Source organism: Acomys russatus, chromosome X, assembly GCF_903995435.1.
Source record: "Acomys russatus chromosome X, mAcoRus1.1, whole genome shotgun sequence".
In the NCBI taxonomy this organism is placed as follows: domain Eukaryota; kingdom Metazoa; phylum Chordata; class Mammalia; order Rodentia; family Muridae; genus Acomys; species Acomys russatus.
The window spans coordinates 77300167-77319119 of NC_067169.1; the positions used below are offsets into that span (position 1 = coordinate 77300167).

The 18953-nt window shown below is 40.7% G+C and overlaps 1 pseudogene; it reads right to left on the minus strand.

The window, feature by feature from the left end:
* Positions 1-12786: 12786 nt before the first annotated feature.
* On the minus strand, positions 12787-13096 carry LOC127185665 (lamina-associated polypeptide 2-like; annotated as a pseudogene).
* Between the last annotated feature and the right edge of the window lie 5857 nt (positions 13097-18953).

Below are 18953 nucleotides of genomic sequence, written 5' to 3' on the forward strand. Positions count from 1 at the left end.
AGAGCACTCATAAACATAAAATAAACACATAAATAATAATTAAATAAATCTTAAAAAGAGAATATTGTCAGTTCATTTATCTATCTACTATCTATCCATCTTTCTATCATTTACCTGTTTTATATCTTATATGTACACAACACCCCTCCTTTTTTTATTGGGCAAATAGTGGCATACATGCCATATTTTTTTCCATCTTGCTTTGTCTATCTAATGATATATCAAAAGGTAACTTCCAAGTATAGGAAATACATGGTCTTCATTTTTTCATTGCTTCATAATATTTCATTTAATGAATACACTGAAGTTGCTCCAAATAGTCCCACTGATGGATATTTTGATTTAAACCACCCTGCTATTGTGTATAGAGCTTCAAAGAATGACCTCGTACATAAGTTGTAATAAATTTTTGTCAGTTTTTCTTTCGGATGGATTTCAAGAAATGAGATTTTTAGATGAAAAGGGAATTGAGCAGAATATCAACCATCTCCCATCCAATGGGTTGATGCAGTTTTATATTCCTACCATCAAAATGACATGAGAGTGTTTGCTTACAGCTTCACTGGGATACTATGTATACAAAAGTTTATATTTTCCCCAATTTGATAAGGGAGAACTTATATCATAGTTTACTTTTAATATATATTCTAATGATTAATACATTTTATATGATTGTATACTTTTTATGTCTGTGGGTATCTTGCCAGTATATATGTCTGTGCACCATATGCATGGCTACTACATATAGAAGCCAGAATTAAGGGGGTCAGATCCCCTGGAACTGGAGTTGCAAATGTTTGTTTGCCACTATGTAGGTTCTGGAAATGAAATCTGGGTCTTCTATAAAAGTAACTAGTGCTGTTAACTGATGAGGCATCCCTTTGGCCCTGATGAGTACTGTCTTGACAGTTAAAAGTATATTTAATGTTTTTTAAACTATTATATTTTTTAATTGTTCAATTGTTATCTTTTGGAAATAGCAACTATTGCTTAATTGGTAGAGAGCTTGCCTAGCATATGTGGAGCCCTGGGTTGAGTTGTCTTGCATCTGTGATTCCAGCATTCTGTAGGTGGAAGCAGGAGGATCAGAGGTTCAAAGTCAAATTGAAAGCCAATCTAGGACACAGAAGATCCCGGATCAAAAAAGAAAAGCATTACAAGGCTCTCATCCTTAGATGACGAGCTATAGGTGGCCAATGGGCCTGGAAGAGGAGGAATCATTTCCCTCCAGGGAATAGGTTACCCAATCTGAAGTGGTTATCCCTGGACACATATACACACAAGCAATGCTAAAGGAACTTAGTAGGTTATGTATGCTAGGATTCTGCTTCAGTGATGTCATTGGCTACTTGCCACAGGGGCGTGGCCTTGCCAAGGGCTATATAAAAGGACAAACCATCCTTGCCCCTCTCTCTTATCCATTTACTCCCTTCCCATCTCTGTATCTCTGTGTCTCTGTGTCTCTGTCTCTATCTCTCCTCTTCATCTGTCTCTGGGCTACCCCTCCCCCCTTCCCTTCTCTCCCCATGCTCATTTAATAAACTCCTCACCTAATATCATATCCATTGTCTGGTATCTGGTATCTTATTCTCTTATTTTATTATTAAACATAAAAATGTATACATGTATGCATCTATATACACACATATATGCACATAATGTAACAATAATAACTAAGGAAGAACTCATGAATTTGAGAGGAAAGGGTGAGACACAGGAAGAGTAGGAGGGGAGGAAGGGATGTAGATAGATTGAGTGTTCATGTGTGAAGTTCACACACACACACACACACACACACACACACACCCTAATGAAGAAAAAAGAAAAGTACCATCTTTAGTTTATAAAAGCTTCTTTAAGTTTTATGTCATGTCCTTTTGCCACGACCTCAATATCCTTTAATTTTTTCCCTCTGATGTAGTTTTTGACAGCTTCTTTAGTAAATTGTGTAACAAGATGCGTTAAGCTAAGTTTTCACATCAAATACCTCAGAACTGGCATCAGCCATTTTGCCAAAGTGTTGGTAGAGCAATAACCCCATATCTACAAAACCTCATATCCACACTCATATCATAATTATCACTATCTGGCATTAGATTCATGACATTTCATTGCTTATGATCTGTTTCTTCCTTTCATGCTTTTTTTTTTTTTTTTTTTTTTTTTGAGACAAGGTCTGTCTGTGTAGCCCTGGCTGTCCTTGACTCATTTTTGTAGACCAGGCTGGCCTTGAACTCACAGAGATCTACCTATTTCTGCCTCCTGAGTGCTGGGATTACAAGCATGTACTATCTGGCTCTCCTTTCACACTTTAAGTGCATAGGTCCTTGGTGTATGAAGGGCGAGGACTTGGTTTTCTTCCTTCATGTATCCTAAACACAGAAGAGGACTTGGCATGCTGGCAGAGTCCTATTTATCAGACATTGTGATTATAGCCCTCGGCACAAGGGGAATAGTGATCTTCCAGAGACTAAATCCTAGCTGTTCAGTCATTCATCCCACATAGTGAGTGACTGGTCAGTTGCAGGCATTATTCTGGTCATATAACAACTGGGGCTCAGATTGGCTAGGACTGCCAAGATCAGCAATCTGACTGGGGACAGCATGGGTGGGAATGCTTCCTCTCCAATGTCAAGCTTTAACTAGCCTGACAAGGTCATGTGAGCCCTTGGGATAGAGGGAAACTAGAGAGAGCATTGCCTCCCTTCAGGGAAAAAACGTTATGCAACTGTGAATACATTTAATTCCTTGCCTATATTTCCAGAAGCAACAGCAGTGATTTTATTTTATATTTCCAGAAGCAACAGCAACATTTTATGCCAGAGTCATGTCTTTAACATTTGAAACATTATTAGTATGTTTTTTGAGACAAGGTCTCTCTGTGTAGCCTTGGCTGTCCTGGGCTCTCTTTGTAGGCCAGGCTGGCCTCGAACTCACAGAGATCCGCCTGCCTCCCTGACTGAAACTGATTTTTAGTGTGGGTGTGTGTTTATGTGCACGCATGTCGTGCATGTGGAGGTCAGAGGACAACTTTGTGGAGTGGAATCTCTTTCTATTTTTGCATAGGTTCCTGGGGTTGGATCTGGGTAGTCAGGCTGGTGCAGCAAGCACCACACGTGCTGAGCCATCTCTGTGGCTCCTAGAAGTCACATCTTTGTGTGGGAGAAAGCTGCTTGGGTGAGGGCTAACAGTTGTTCCAGTCCTGCTGGGTGCCATACATTCTCTGCAGATTTGCTTATTATGTTTTTTCCCTTACTGCCATCCAGAACATAAAGGAGGAAAAGAAAGCACATTTTAGAAACAGGAAATCAAATAAAGAATTTTCTAATCTTTTCTGAAGCCCGGAAGTAATTAATCTCATAGTCCTGCATTGTCTCCAGATGCCATCTGCACAGGATTTCCTGTTTACTCCTCACACTGTTATTACAACCGGCCTGTTTGGCCGCCTCACAGCATGTCAGTCACTGAGATGCTCTTTTTCTTTTTTTCTCTTTCAAAACAGAGCTTACAGGACATTCAAGGGTGGAAGAATAGACCTACATGTCTCAAATCTGCCTCACCAAGGATAGTTTGCTGATGTTAATGGGGAAGGAGATTGGGCTGATGTGGGGTGTGAGGGAAAAGTAATCAGGAATGGAGTCATCAGTGGCCTGAACATTTATAATCAGTTTTCAGGATGCATGGTCAGAAAACAGGTCACAGTTAGAACAATCTGAGGGTGGACTTTTGAGGTTCTTGACAGCAAAGGTCACTTGTAGGTCCAAGGGAAGTGTCAGTGGCTTCTACAAAAGTGGTTTAAAAGGTAACCTCAGTCATTGTTTCTACCACAGCATCATCATCAAATAGTATCAGATTCTCAGAATTAGTGATAGTTTGAAATTTATTCCCCCCCCCCCCGTGTGTGTGTGTGTGTGTGTGTGTGTGTGTGTGTGTGTGTGTGTGTGTATCTGTGTCTGGGCATGACATGGCACACATGTGGAGGTCAGAGGACAACTTGCAAGAGTTAGTTAGGTCTTTCCTTCTATCACATGGTTCCCAGCAATCAAACTCAGGCTTGGCAGCAAGCTTCTTTACCTGGTGAACCAACCATCTTACTAGTCGAGAATTAGTGGTGTTCTTATACGACAGTCTTTTAAATGTTTTTCAAAGGAGAGTTTATTTTAATGACATCATAAGTAAAAAGAACACAAAATTAAAATCTGGCAAAGAAGAGACAATCACAGGGAAATGATGAAATCAAAACGCTAAATAAGAAAGACCTATCTTGGATGTATACAAAGGGCCTCATTTGTTTGTTTTGTTTTGTTTGTTTTTCGAGACAGGGTTTTAAGGTTTGTCTGTGTAGCCTTTGTTAGGGCTATGCTTCAGTCCACCCACCTATGATGTCATTGCTTACCTGCCATGAGGGCGTGCCCCTGCCCAGGGCCATATAAAAGAACAGACCCTCCACAAGGTCTCTCTCTACTCTCTCTTCTTCTTATTCTTCCTGTCTCCTCTCCCTCTCCCTCTCCCTCTCCCTCTCCCTCTCCCTCTCCCTCTCCCTCTCCCTCTCCCTCTCCCTCTCCCTCTCCCTCTCTCTCTCTCTCTCTCTCTCTCTCTCTCTCTCTCTCTCTCTCTGGGGTACCCCTACCTCCTTCCCTTCTCCTGTTATGCTCATTTAATAAATGTCATATAACATAATATCTGGTACTGGTACCTTCAATCTGTCATTATCTTATTCTCATGTGTAAAAGCCTCGGCTGCCCTGGACTCACTTTGTAGACCAGGTGGCAAATTCACAGTGATCCACTTACCTCTGTCTCTCTGAGTGGTGGGATTATCGTTTGTGCAACCATATTTTTACATTCCAATTGTAGCCCCTTTCCTCCTCTCCTCTCGGTTCCACCCTCTTTCCCTCTTCCCCCATCTCCTCTCCCCTATTCCTCAGAAAAGGGAAGCCCGACCCCATCTCATCAAGTCATATCAAGACTGGCCACCAGCCACGTCCTCTTTCGCAGTGGCCTGGCAAGGCAGTTCTACTAGGGGGAAAAGATGGAGAAGCATGCAACAGCCCATGTCAGAGACAGCCCCACTCCCCTTACTTTATTTTAGTTTTTTATGTTTAAGGGTGTTTTGTCTGAATGTTTATCTGCATACCACATGCATGCAGTGCCTGAGGAGGCAAGAAGAGGGTGATTTGGATTCCCTGGAGCTGGAGTTGCAGGTTGTGAGCTGCTATGAGGGTACTGGGAATGAAACTTGGGTCCACTGGAGAGCAGCCAGTGCTCTTAACTACTGAGCCAACTCTCCAGGCCCAGTACTAGTGATTTATAAAATCAACTAAAAGAAAACAAAGCTAGAGAGTTTATTGAAGCTTTCTCTTCATTTCAAGTCAAGAGTTTGATAGTTCCATCAAGGAGACTCACACTCACAAGAGTATATCATATAAAACTCTACTAGCCATTAATTGATTAGAAAGGAGGGGCTAAAATGTCAGCATAAGTCCATTTGTCGAGGATGTAACCACCAATTTCTGGGCCTTACCCTTAGAGCTTCTGATTCAGGACCACAGTTCAAAAATCATTGATGTGAAGGCTGAGGGGATAGATTGGTGCTTACGGTAACCATCTGCTCTTCCAGAGGACCCGAGTTCGACTCCCAAATGGTGGCCTACTGCCATCTATAACTCCACTGGATCTGACACCTTTTATGGGCACTGAATACATACATAGCAGAGATGTACATTCAGGCAAAACATCCATATACCTGAAATACAATTAAATAGTATGGATAACAAACAGATCATAAAAGCTAGGGTGGTGATTTGAATAAGAATTCTACCCTTGAGCTCGTAAATTTGAGTGCTTGGTCACCAGGGAGTGGCACTATTAAGATCTGTGACCTTGTTGGAATAGTTTATAGTCTTGTTGGAGAAAGCATGCCTCTGGGGTTAGGGCTTGAGGTTTCAAATGCTAAAGCCAGGCCCTGTGTCACTTTTTTCCTGCTGCCTGCCAATCTAGATGTAGAACTCTCAGGTCCTTCCCCAGCACCATGTCTGCCTGGATGCTGCCATGCTTCCTGCCATGATGACAATGGACTAAACCTCTGAACCTGTAAGATAGCCCCAATTTTATATGTTTGGATGTTCTATCTGCATTCATAGCTGCACTACATATGTCCAGAACCTATGGAGGTCAGAAGAGGGCATCAGATTCCCTGGGTTTGAAGATATAGACAGATGTTAGCAGTTATGTGGTTGTTGGGAATCGAACCTGGGTCCTCTGGAAGAGCAGAAGCCACTGCTCTTAACTGCTGAGCCATCTCCCCAGATCACTTATTACTCCGTTTGTAGTGAATATCAGGGTATAAAGGAAGGGTAAATAAATCAGGGAAACTACTTTGCAGAGAGGCTGCTTCATAGGAAAATCTGCAATTATTCTAAAGCTTTCTCCTTATGTCAGGAAGTTTCCAGGGTTTTGACTGCTTAATTTCAATGAACAAAGAACAATTGACGCTGGCCAAAACATTGCTTGATTAAAAAGAAAAACAGCAGAACAGTATATGTGTTATTTTTAATATTAATATTCTTGAAAAGTTAGCTGGACAGTGGTGGCACACACCTCCCAACACTTGGGAGGCAGAGGCAAGTGGATCTGAGTTTGAGGCCAGCTTGATCTACAGAGTTCAGGACAGCCAAGGCTACACAGAGACAGCCAGTCTTGGGAAGAAAAAAGAAAAAAATAGACATGGTGGTGTATATCTGTATTCTCAGTACTTGTGAGTTAAAAGCCTACATGAGACACTGTTGAAAAGATACAACAAAATTTAGACATAATATATAGACAATTCAGCAAAGATTGCCTAAGATGTTTACAGTAAAAACTTGTAATGGCCTGTCTGCATTAAGTACTGGGAATGCATCACGGACCATAAGAATTAACCACAGGCCATTGCAAGTCTTTGTCAATACATTTTGATGTTCCCATCCTTGAATGTGAGTTTAGAAAGGCTATGTGAAGTCACTGAAGCTGGAACCATTTGAATATGTCATTTGCTTCTGGGTGCTGGCATGGCATGTTCCCAGGGGAAAGCTCGATTTTTGATATGCTAGACACGTTTATTTCATTTCTTATTTATAAATTATAAATACCTTAGAAGTAGCCACTTTAGTCATTTTCAGGAGCACCCTTCAGAGGCACTAAAATGTATTCAGATTGTTCTGAGATGTATGTCAGTAGGAAAGGACAAATGCCTGGCTCCAACCCTCAATATCCATATACAAATAAGCACATTCACATTGTTGTGCTATCGTCACCACCATTTGTCTCCAGAATTTGTCCTGTGTCACTGGAACTCTACACTCATTCATTTCCTATTTGCCCTCCCACACACCCAAAAATCCACTGTTCTACTTTCTGTCTTGTATGAATTTGGATCTTGAGTCCTGCTTCTTTTGTTTACTGTGTTTTCTTTCTTTCTTTCTTTCTTCTTCTTCTTCTTCTTCTTCTTCTTTTTTCTTTTTTCTTTTTTCTTTTTTCTTTTTGGTTTTTTGAGATAGGATTTCTTATCTGTGTAGCCTTGGCTGTCCTAGACTCGCTTTGTAGACCAGACTGGCCTCGAACTTACAAAGATCCTCCTGTTTCTGCCTCCAGAGTGCTGGGCTCAAAGGTGTGCACCGTCACTGTTCTATGTCTAATATTCAAAAGGCTGCCTATACTGTTTTCTCACGAGGCTGCACTGTTTGTGTTCACATCAGCAATACAAAAGTGTCCCACTTTCTTCATATCTCTATCAACACATTATGTTCTATTTCTTGATAGTAGCTATCTTAATGGTGACTTTTTACATTATGCATTTAAAAATAGCCTTTATTTTGTTAGTTATTTTATATGTAAAAGTTTAATACTAATACCGACACATGCCTGTATTCTTAACATTCAGGGTCAGGAGTTCAGGGTCATCCTTGTCTCCATAGTGAGTTCAAGGCCAGTTTGGTCTACACGAGAAACTGGAAAAGTGATCATTTAAATTAAAATATAGAAAATTGTTAAGTAAGTATTGTGGATGCAGGAAAACAGTCAAAAGTTAGGTGAAAAATAGAATAATACAAACATTATGAAGGCTGGGCATGGTGGTGCACGCCTTTAATCCCTGCACCCGGGAGGCAGAGGCAGGCGGATCGCTGTGAGTTTGAAGCCAGCCTGGTCTACAAAGGGAGTCAGGACAGCCAAGGTTACACTGGGAAACCCTGCCTTGAAAAACCAAACCCAAACCCAAACAAAACTACCCAAACCAACCCAACCAACCAAACATAAATTAACAAAGAAGCAAAAAAAAAAAAAAAAAACCAACCAACCAAACAAACAAAAAAACCAAAACCAAAACCAAAACAAACCACAAACCAAAACCCAAAAAACCAAAACAAAAAGCAAAAAACAAACAAACAAACAAACAAAACAAAAACCAATTTATCCCTCTGGGTCACTCTGCTGACATAAAACTCAAACCTGAAAATTTGACATTTAAAATGGTGTCAAGTAAGCACAGTCTTACGTAAATATGGCCATGGGAAGAGCTAACACAGCTATTGCGGCTGAGAAAGAAAACTCCTGATAAGAAGCTGTGTGTGGCCATGAACACAAGACTCCTGCGGGGAGCCTCCACGTTCACAGAGAGCACTGGGGCCCTTGGGATTTCAGTACTGTGGAGACAGCGCAATTCCGTAGATTCAGACGCCATTTAATTTATCCTGGGCTGGTTTTAGCCTCCAGAAGCAGGCATTCCTTTCCCCATTATCTATCGGAACTTACATCGCTTAGAACAAAAGCTTCCAGAAGCTATTAGCTTAGAGCTATCCTCCGTGAGAATAAGCAAAACCTCTTAGAATCTACCAACTTGGCAGAGCACTAGCTGCCCCCCACGCAAGAGCGAAGGATGTCACGGGGGCGGGGGGGGGGGCGGTGGAAGGGCCGCATTTTAGACCTATACAAAGCCTTCTCCCTTCTCAATGTATCTGCTTCTCTGTTGTGCCCATGAAGGCAGTTTAAACTCGCCTTGATTCCACTTATATAAGAAATCAAAAATAGTCAAACTTAGGCAGGAAAAAAAAAAAAAAAAAAAAAAAAAAAAAAAAAAAAGAAAGAAAGAAAGAAAGAAAAAAGAAATATAGCTGAGCCAGGCAGATTTCTGTAAATTTGAAGTCAGCCTGCTCTGCATAGTGAGTTCCAAGCCAGGCAGGACTATGTAGAGAGAGCCTGTCTGAACCGCCTCCCTCCAGAAAAAGAAGAAAACTTGACAATGGGTGGATAATGAAGTGGGAGAGGAGAGGGTGGATTTGGGAAGAGGAGTGAATATAATTTAGATATATTATATAAAGCCAGGCAGTGGTGCTGCATGCAACTTTAATCCCAGCACTTGGGAGGCAGAGGCAGGCGGATCTCTGTGAGTTAGAGTCCAGCCTGGTCTGCAAAGTGAGTCCAGGACAGCCAAGGCTACACAGAGAAACCTTGTCTCAAAAAACCCAAAACAAACAAACAAACAAACAAACCTTATGAGGTTCATATCTGCGGTATGTTAGGCAAACTGGCTTACTAAGAGATAAGTGAGTTAAAGCAGTATTTGGAGCTGGGCATGGAGATGCATATTTGCTATCACTGCACTCAGGAAATGGAGGGGGGCTGGAGAGGTGGCTCAGCTGATAAGAGCAGTGGCTGCTCTTCCAGAGGACCTGGGTTCGATTCCCAACAAACACATGGCAGCTCATAACTGTCTGTAACTCCAGTTCCAGAGGAGCTGACACCTTCATACAGGCATACATGTAGGCAAAACATCGATGTAAATAAAAATATAAACAAACAAGCAAACAAATAAATAAATAGAGATGGAGGCAGGAGGATTCTGATTTCAAGGCTATCTTCAACAACAGAGCCAGTTCAAGGCTATGCTGGGCTACAAAGTAGTAGCCCAGTATTTGTGCTTGTTGGGTACTAGTTCTTTAATGTCAGTGAATAGAAGAGATATAATGGTAAGTGAAGTAGGCAGAATGTAAAAATGTAGATATGTAATGATTATGATTGTGTATACTATATGTTTTAGGTAAATGCTTTCCTTTTGTACTTAAACTGTACTCAGAGAAGCACGTGTTGAGAACAAACATCTATTTTTTTTTCTTCTTTTAAAAAATTTTTATCATTCACTTTTATTTGCATTATTATTAAAAACATTTATTTGTTACATACACAGTGTTGTGCCTGTATATACACCTGCAGGCCAGAAGAGGACATCAGATCACATTAAAGATAGTTGTGAGCCACCCTGTGGTTGCTGGGGTTTGAACTCAGGGCCTCTGGAAGAGCAGCCAATGCTCTTAACTGCTGAGCCACCTCTCCAGCCACCAAACATCTATTTTCAGCAAATATATTTTAGTCAGGGAGTGAGGGTCAGGCAGATGAGCCACAGTGTTCAGTTTACAGGTACACCTCTTTTTGATATGTTTGAAAAGTTGTAACTAGGAAAATTTATTAAGATAGAAATGTGGAGCTAGAGAGATTGCTAAGCAGGTAAAGGGGCTTGCTGCCAGGCCAGTTGACATGAGTTTGATGTCTGGAACCTTGCTGAGGGGGTATGGAAGTGTGGGGTGTGGAAGAGGTGTCTCTGCGACCACCATAGGCAACAGAGTAACCATCTGAGGGAGGCAAGAAGGCAGTTCGGTTCAATATGACTGAGTAGCTGATGTTGATTAGAAATTTAGGTTCTAAGCTGGGCGGTGTTGGCACACACCTTTAATCCCAGCACTCGGGAGGCAGAGGCAGGAGGATCTCTGCGAGTTCGAGGCCAGCCTGGTCTACAGAGTGAGGCTAGGACAGCCAAGGCTACACAGAGAAACCCTGTCTTGGAAACTCCCTCCCCCCAAAAAGAAAGGAATTCAGGATTCAGGTTCTATGCTGGGGCTGTGGTGGCCCATGCCTTTAATCCCAGCACTTGAGAGGCAGAGGCAGGAGGATCACTGTGAGTTCAAGACCAGCCTGAGCTGTTTCACAGATAAACTCTGTCTCAAATAACCAAAAACAAAAACAAAAACAAAAGAACAAAACAAAACAAAGCAAAAACCCCAGCTTCTATAGAAAGACTGAGAAAATCAAGCTTTTGATAAGACCCTGGGGAGGATCTAGTCTATTCCCAGCCTTCTGGGAGGATAACAAGATACACATTCCTTTCCTTGAGGGGACAACTCTGTGTGTTTAACATTTCAGATTGCTCTTGTGTTTATCTGTGAGCACAAAGACCTCCTACAGAACCCATAGGGTGAAAGGAGAGAAGCGAGTCCTATTCTGACCTGAGAGAGAGAGAGAGAGAGAGAGAGAGAGAGAGAGAGAGAGAGAGAGAGAATATCAATAAATAAATGTAAAATTTATTTAAAATATAAAAAACCCAACTGACAAAAAGTATGTACATATACAATATATTGACTTTCTGAGCAAAATATATTTAGATCAAAATGACGATTTTGGTAGTGTATCTTTGGGTGTGTTTCTGTCTCAGTTTTCTCTTCAGTTTAGGCAGGAAGTGGATATCTAGTTTGGGGCTTTGAGACCGTAAAACATCTTGTGTTTAGAGAATCGCTGCCAGTAGGTTGTAAATTCTAGACAGATCTGGCTTATATCAGGAGTCTAAGCCCCTCCCTCTCTTTTCAGGTTCTGTTTGAGAAGCTTCAGGTTGTCTTTCAGAACTGCAATTTTTATTCTGACCACCAGGTGGCACCTGTCGTTATTGTCCTTAATTAAAGGACATAAGATGAGTGTGTGTGTGTGTGTGTGTGTGTGTAATTTAACTTGTAATGTACTTAAATCAAATCACATCAGGAAGCATATGGTTAAAACAAACAAAAACATCAACATCCCTTATCAACCCACAATAAAAAAGTTCCTTGCAAAATAGATAATTTTTGGTAATAAGAAGACAATGTAACAATGAATCCAACTGGAGCAGAGGACTAGTGTTTAGTTTCTAACTTCTAAACAAGCACACCTCACACTAATTTATCTCAAAATATTTTGATAATAAGCTGTATTGACAGGATAACTGCTTTACTATACATAACAGGGTACACGATTCCAATGATGGTGTTCTAGCTAGTTAACAGCATTTTCAAGTACAGCCAGCCAGCTGTAGTTCTCTCAAGCAAGTATATATGCTTCCCTAGAAGATCCTTGCAAAAAATCAAGTGTACTTAAATGGGTCTTTCATGATTTAAAAATATTTTAGAAAGGAGTGTGATAGGGTTATAACAGCAGTAGTCATTAACAGAACTCACAGAAAAGCTTGTTACTTTCATGGATAACAAACAGCTGCACTACAGGAAACACAATCATGTGACCTACTAAACTTCACTCACATCTGTAACCTTTTTACCCAGCAAAGAATAAGTCATAAATCTTTCCTGTAAGAATTCCAAGTATTGAGTGTGCAGTTTCACATTACATCACCATGTTTTGTCTTATTTTCCAAAGGCACAGAACAATGGATTTCCTCCCAAAGCAGAATAAGATGTCCACATTAAAAAAAAAAAAAATACAGCCACAGAAAGTTCCAGAGCTGGAAAAGAGTATTCATGTGGCAGAATGTGATCTCTAAAGTCCAGAATATTGAAACAAACTCCATGTACGCATCTTGTTTGCTTTCTGATGCAACACTATCTTTACTGAAGTGAAATCACAATGTTAGTTCTTCAGTCAACAAATAGACACAAATGTTTTACTACACAGTTATTAAAAATGAGATTAAACTGATTGTGCCAAAATGATATCTTTAGTCGGATATTTTAGTATCTTGAAGACATTTAAAGAAGGGATTTCCTTGGTTTATTTCTATTGCTTGAAAGGCTAAAATGAAAAAATGTCAACAACAAACAGCAACACTTATATCCATATGGGAACGGAGAATCCATTCTCTGCCTTTTCTGATCTGACATCTGCCAAGGGAACATACTTGGGGACAAATTTAGATGAGAATGATTCCCCTATCCTGAAGTCATCTGAGTTCTAGTGGCTGGCCTGCGCCCCCATTTGGTTGGTCTGCAGCAACTAGCATTATTGTCTGATGGCTTATAGGGGAACATTTCCTTAAGAATATCCCTTTCCATGGGGCGAGGGTGGGCTGGGGGAAAGCTGGATACCTGTAATCCCAGCACTCAGGGAGGCAGAGGCAGGCGGATCTCTGTGAGTTCAAGACCAGCCTGGTCTACAACTGGGACAGCCAAGGCTACACAGAGAAACCCTGTCTCAAACCAACCGACCAACCAACCAACCAACCAACCAAACAAACAAAAAAACCATAAGTGGAGTCACCGGGAACAGGAACTGTAGGAAGAAAGCAAAGGTGTGGAGATGTAGGGAACAAAAAGCAACAAAAACAAAGTATGCATAGAAATGCCATAAGGAAACTTGTGACTTTATCAGTTTTTAAAAAAATGAATAAAAAAGAACATCAGAAAATGATGATGCCATCTGGGGATATAGCTCAACAGTCGTGTACTTGCCTAACATGCAGTAATCAATCGCTAGACATGAAAGGAAAAGAAAAGACAGTAAAAAGTATATTTGTTAGTTAGTTTAGGCAAGATGCTGGAAGCCCTTTCTTGTGTTAGATCAGCACCACAGAGCCACATCCTCAACCACAAAGACCATGTTTGTTTGCTTTTCGAATCAGAGTCTCATTATGTAGCCTTGCCTGTCCTGGAACTTACTATATAGACCAGGCTGGCCTAGAACTCATGAGTTCAGTCTGCCTCTGCCTCCTGAGTATTGGGATCAAGGTGTCCCAACACCATGCCTGGCTGATTGTTTTTGAGACAGATCCTCAATAAGTGTTTTAGACTCGCCTGCAACTCCTATCTGCCTCTGCCTCTTGAATGCTTACACCTCCTACCTGTTCTTCTCAGACAACATTGCTTGATCTGTCTGTACCGTAGAGAAGGCTCTTGGGTGGGGGGAATACAGTTTGAGCTGCTTATGTGCCACAATTCTTCTCAAGCCTTAGTTTGCTTCTTGATAAGAGAAGACTTCTGTGCTGTCCTACCTAAATTAAGTTACAAGATTGAGATTGGAAGCTGGGGAAAAAATGTCTTTAAAAACATCATTTTAACTCACAGCCTTAAGCTGCGTCATCAAAGAAAAAGGAAAAAAGCTGATCTCCATTCCTTTCTTGGGGATTTATGAGGATTACTGATGGAGGCCATAGCAAGTTCTGGTTTTAGAACTAACCAACCACGAACCAGCAGGAACCTCTTTATGGACTAGCGTCCCATCCTCTTTGTATGCAACCAAGGCTTACAGTTTGTGTTCACCCTTCCCAAATTTTATTATAGAGCTTTCTAGCCCCCAAGGTCCAGCAGACACTATTTTTTAATTGCTAACTGGCCATGCTGCTACTGGCTTAAGGAATTTATTCCAAGAGCAGGCCTTTACCTTTTGCCTGCAATCTGAACAGCTCAATAATCCTTCTCTTTGCTGAGACCTCTTCTCCTCCTTCTCCTCCCCCTGCCTCTCTTCCTTCCTCTTGTCTTCTTCCTGTCTCTCCCATTCTCTTCCTTGTTGCTTTAGTCACACTGGAGAGTAGGTTTTTCTGGACCAAATGTGTGATTCCAACCATCAGTTCCCAAGTACAATACCTCTGTAAGGCTTTCTAGCTCATAGTTTCCCAGAGCAGTTTCTCTGAAGCAAAGCTCTACTATCATTACGTAAACACTCTTGGAGGAAATCTACTACCTAACAAGGGGCTCCAAACTTTTCCCAAGGAGCATTCACGGCTCTTAAATATGTGGATCCAGGTTATGTGCACAGCCTCATCTCCCAAGTGCTCTGTGCTCTTGTAGAACTGCATGTTTTCCCGCTTCCTTAAGGGACTCCTGTGTTCCCTGTGTGCCTCTTTAGCAGGCCGGGAATGAAACGGACAGATTTTTAGCATTTTTGTACATATGTGATGACAGTATGCATTTGATGAACTCTTTAAAGAAGTGTTATCACCTCTTTAAAGATGTAGAAATGGAGTCTCAGGAGGGCCATGGATCAGATTTGTCTTTGAAAAAGACACTGGGTTTATAGAATGAAGAGACCTGATCAGAACTTGGTAGTGACCATGAGTGGTATTATTTTGCTCTATGACAATGTAAATGGACAAGGAGCTCTCTTAGTATGTGCAGTATTATTTTACTCTTTCTCTGATATGTTTTATTTTTAATTAAAAAAATTGCCGTGATATTTAAATGACACAGATTCTTTGTAGAACTCTTGGGAAATATATGGTAACAGAAAGATACTGGAATAAACACCTGGAAGGCATCAACTAGAGCAACTACCCCTTTCTGGGATTTGCTGACACCTACATAGTGGTAAGTGAATTAAAATAGGTCACGATAGGGCAAGACGTTTTTTAGGTTCCATCTATTCCAGCTTCAGTGATCACCTCCAGCCTCTGCTTCCGAATGTCAGTATTACAGGCATGTGCTACCATGACTGGACTGACTTTTAAAATGCTACCAAAAGCACACAAGTTATTAATATACACCTTGATAACTGTTCCCAAAACAAACACAGTTGTTTGGCTAGAAACTGAATTAGGAAAGAAAGCACTTCTGGTGTCCTCTATACCACATTGATGTCCTCGTCCCCAGCCAGACGCAGTCATTGTTGGGACTTATGAAAACAGAGATCAGGTTTGTCTCGTTTTGTTTGTTTGTTTGTTTTGTTTTTAATTTAACCTAAATAGAATCATCCAGAAAGTATTTTTAGTGTCTGCCATTTCCCTAATCAACACCATCAGTTCATAAATCACCCATCTGGTTGCATGAGAATGTCATTTATTCACCATTATTGCTGAATAGTGATTTATTGCCTAAATATAATGGGAAATAAAAAATTCTAGCTATTAGTAAAATAAGAAGACAAAATTAGTGAGAATATAAAATTCTTGACCAGCATATTCATCATGTTAATATAACTAATGAATACACACATCTCCATTCTAAAAGTAAATAGCATACTTTCTCATTAGAAATGCAAACATCCACAAAAGTGACTACCCAAAGGATGTAAAGCAAGTCTCAACAAACTACAAAGATTCATATAGCACAGAGTATATTCTCTGATTGTTATGAAATAAAGTTAGAAATGAAGCAAAAAACTAGAAGTCACTGTGTTTTGAAGTTAAGAGCTAGATTTCTATTCTATTTTGCTTTTTTTATGTGTATGAGTGTTTTCTTCCTACGTGTATGTTCGTAACTTTGTGTGCCGTGTGCATACTTGATACTCAGGGAGGGCAGAGGAGTGCATCAGATCCTCTGGGACTGGCATTACAGACAGATGTGAGCTGGCATGTAGTTGCTGGAAGCCAAACCTGGGTCCTCTGGATGAGCAATATGTGCTCTTAACCTCTGAGCCCCCAGAAATATAGTTCTAAATAACTTATTCTTCAAAGAAGAAATAAGATAGATATTTGAAAACATTGTGAGCTGAGTGATAAAGGAAATAATGACAAAAGAACATTTGTGGGATATGAAAGCTAAGCAAGTTTTTTTTGTGGATATGAAATTGATAAGCTGATTTAATTTTTTTTAAAGATTTATTTGTTATGAATACAGTGCTCTGCCTATTTGTACACATACAGGCCAGAAGAGGGTATCAGATCACATATAGATGGTTGTGAGCAACCATGTGGTTGCTGTGAATTGAACTTAGGACCTCTGGAGGAGCAGTCTGTGCCCTTAACCTCTGAGCCATCTCTCCAGCCCAACAAGCTGATTTTAAAACAGCTATGAATAGCCAAAAGCATTCAGGGAACGAACAAAATTGAAGAACTCACAGTATACGATTTCGATACTTACTGTAAAGCACAGATATCAGGAGTGTGGTTTGAACGACTAGATAGACACACAGATTGGTGAGCCAGAATAAAAAATATAGGATTCAATCCACACATTTGGTCAACTGATATTAAATAAAGGCATCAAGATAACTTAGCAGAGGAAGAAAAAAATCTTTTCAACACATTATGATGGAACAAACAAGGTTACCCTGAAATACATGAGGAGACTGAAGCCAACCTGGGCCACTTGAGACCCAGTCTCAATAAAAAATGACAAAAACAAGTACAGAATAAGATTGGATAAAGCAAAACTCATATAATTTTGATGGGAATGTAAGATGGTACAGACATGTTAAAAATGGCTTTTAAAGGGCTGGAGAGATGGCCCAGTGGTTAAGAGTGCCACCTGCTCTTCCAGAGGTCCTGAGTTCAATTCCCAGCAACCACATGGTGGCTCAAAACTATCTGTAATGTGATCTGTTGCCCACTTCTGGCTTGCAGGTGTACATGCAGGCAGAGCACTGCACACATAATAATAAATAATCTTAAAACTCAGCTTTTAAAATAGGATTAAACAAGTATTTTTCAATGCCTAACAACCAAAATCTTTTTTTTGTTTTGTTTTTGTTGTTGTTTTTGAGACAGGGTCTCTCTGTATAGCCTTGACTGTCCTGAACTCACTTTGTGAACCAGGTTGTCCTTGAACTAACAGAGATCCACTTGTCTCCCAAGTGTTGGGATTAAAAGCATGCACCACAGTGCCTGGTAACAGGCCAAATATTAAGTATTTATACATTAGAAATAACATAGATTAACACAAAGACCCAATTGCAAATATTCATAACAGCTTTGTTGGTAATTGGCTAAACCTGGAAAAGATTCAAATGTCCATCAACTGATGAACGAACTGGCAAACTTTACTATCTCTACAGATGCAATAAAGAAGTAATAATCTATTCAATCAATCCATAATGTGATTGAAACTCAAAACTGAGTGAAACATGGCATCGTTTATATAACATTTTGAAAAAGGCAAAATTTGTAGTAGTTTCCAGGTTGAGGAGTGAGGATGAACTACCTGGGGCAGAAGGGAATTTTGTGGGTGTGTGTAGGAAGTAGGAATTAGGGGAGGGGAACTAGTGAATGGCACTGGAGCCCATGCAGAATCCCGGCAATCAGACTCTGGAGAACAGACTCTAATGTGCAGATCTAACTTTACTGTTCAGTATACAAACCTTTATATGACCACCCCATGCTAGCCTCAGGCACCAATAGCAATCAATCAGGTTGGTATACCTATGAGGAAATTGTGTGTGTTGGGAGGCAAGGTCAGGAGACCTCTGTAAAGAGGCGGAAGAAGTCAACAGCCTAGCCTCATATCCATTTTGAGACTTCACTAGTGTGCTAGGAGTCCCTAGTAGATCAACGCTGTGTGCAGTGGATCAGGACTGTTCAAGGAGTCTTAGGAGTCTCTGACACTTCACTCACCATTTTCTGTGGGCCTCCAAAAGGCTTCTCTCCACACTCCTCACAGGAATAATTAAATTACTATATATCGTGATTGTGGTAGTAGTTACATGACTGCATACAGTTGTGAATACTCGTAGAACTTAGTCAAGTGTGAAAGAGAATGCCTGTAATCCCACCACTTAGGAGACTATGGTTGCAATATCACCAGCTGAGTCATTGGGCTACATGGTGAAACTGTATCTTAAAGCAAAAAAAAAAAAAAAAAAGAAAGAAAAGAAAAGAAGACAATGTTCCCCCTGGCAATGGGCAAAGAATACCTTTGTGTTCTTGTATCACTCAGCAGTAGAGCAGATGGCAGTCCTTCGTTCACCCTAGCTTGATTCCTGGCTTGGTGACCAAAGCTATCTTATGTCTAGGACTCATAAAAATCAAATCCAATCAAGGCAGAACAGCACAGGAGGAGGAAGACAGACAGAGACCTGCATTTTGCCATGACATGTGGTACAGGCAGAGAAAGATGACCATAGATGTGGCTTCCACCCCATAGCATAGGTAGGCCATATAAACACAGAGCCCTGTCTACCACCATGCAGCACAGTGAGGGAGGAGGAAAACAGACAGAGACTTGAAGACCACCTTGCCAC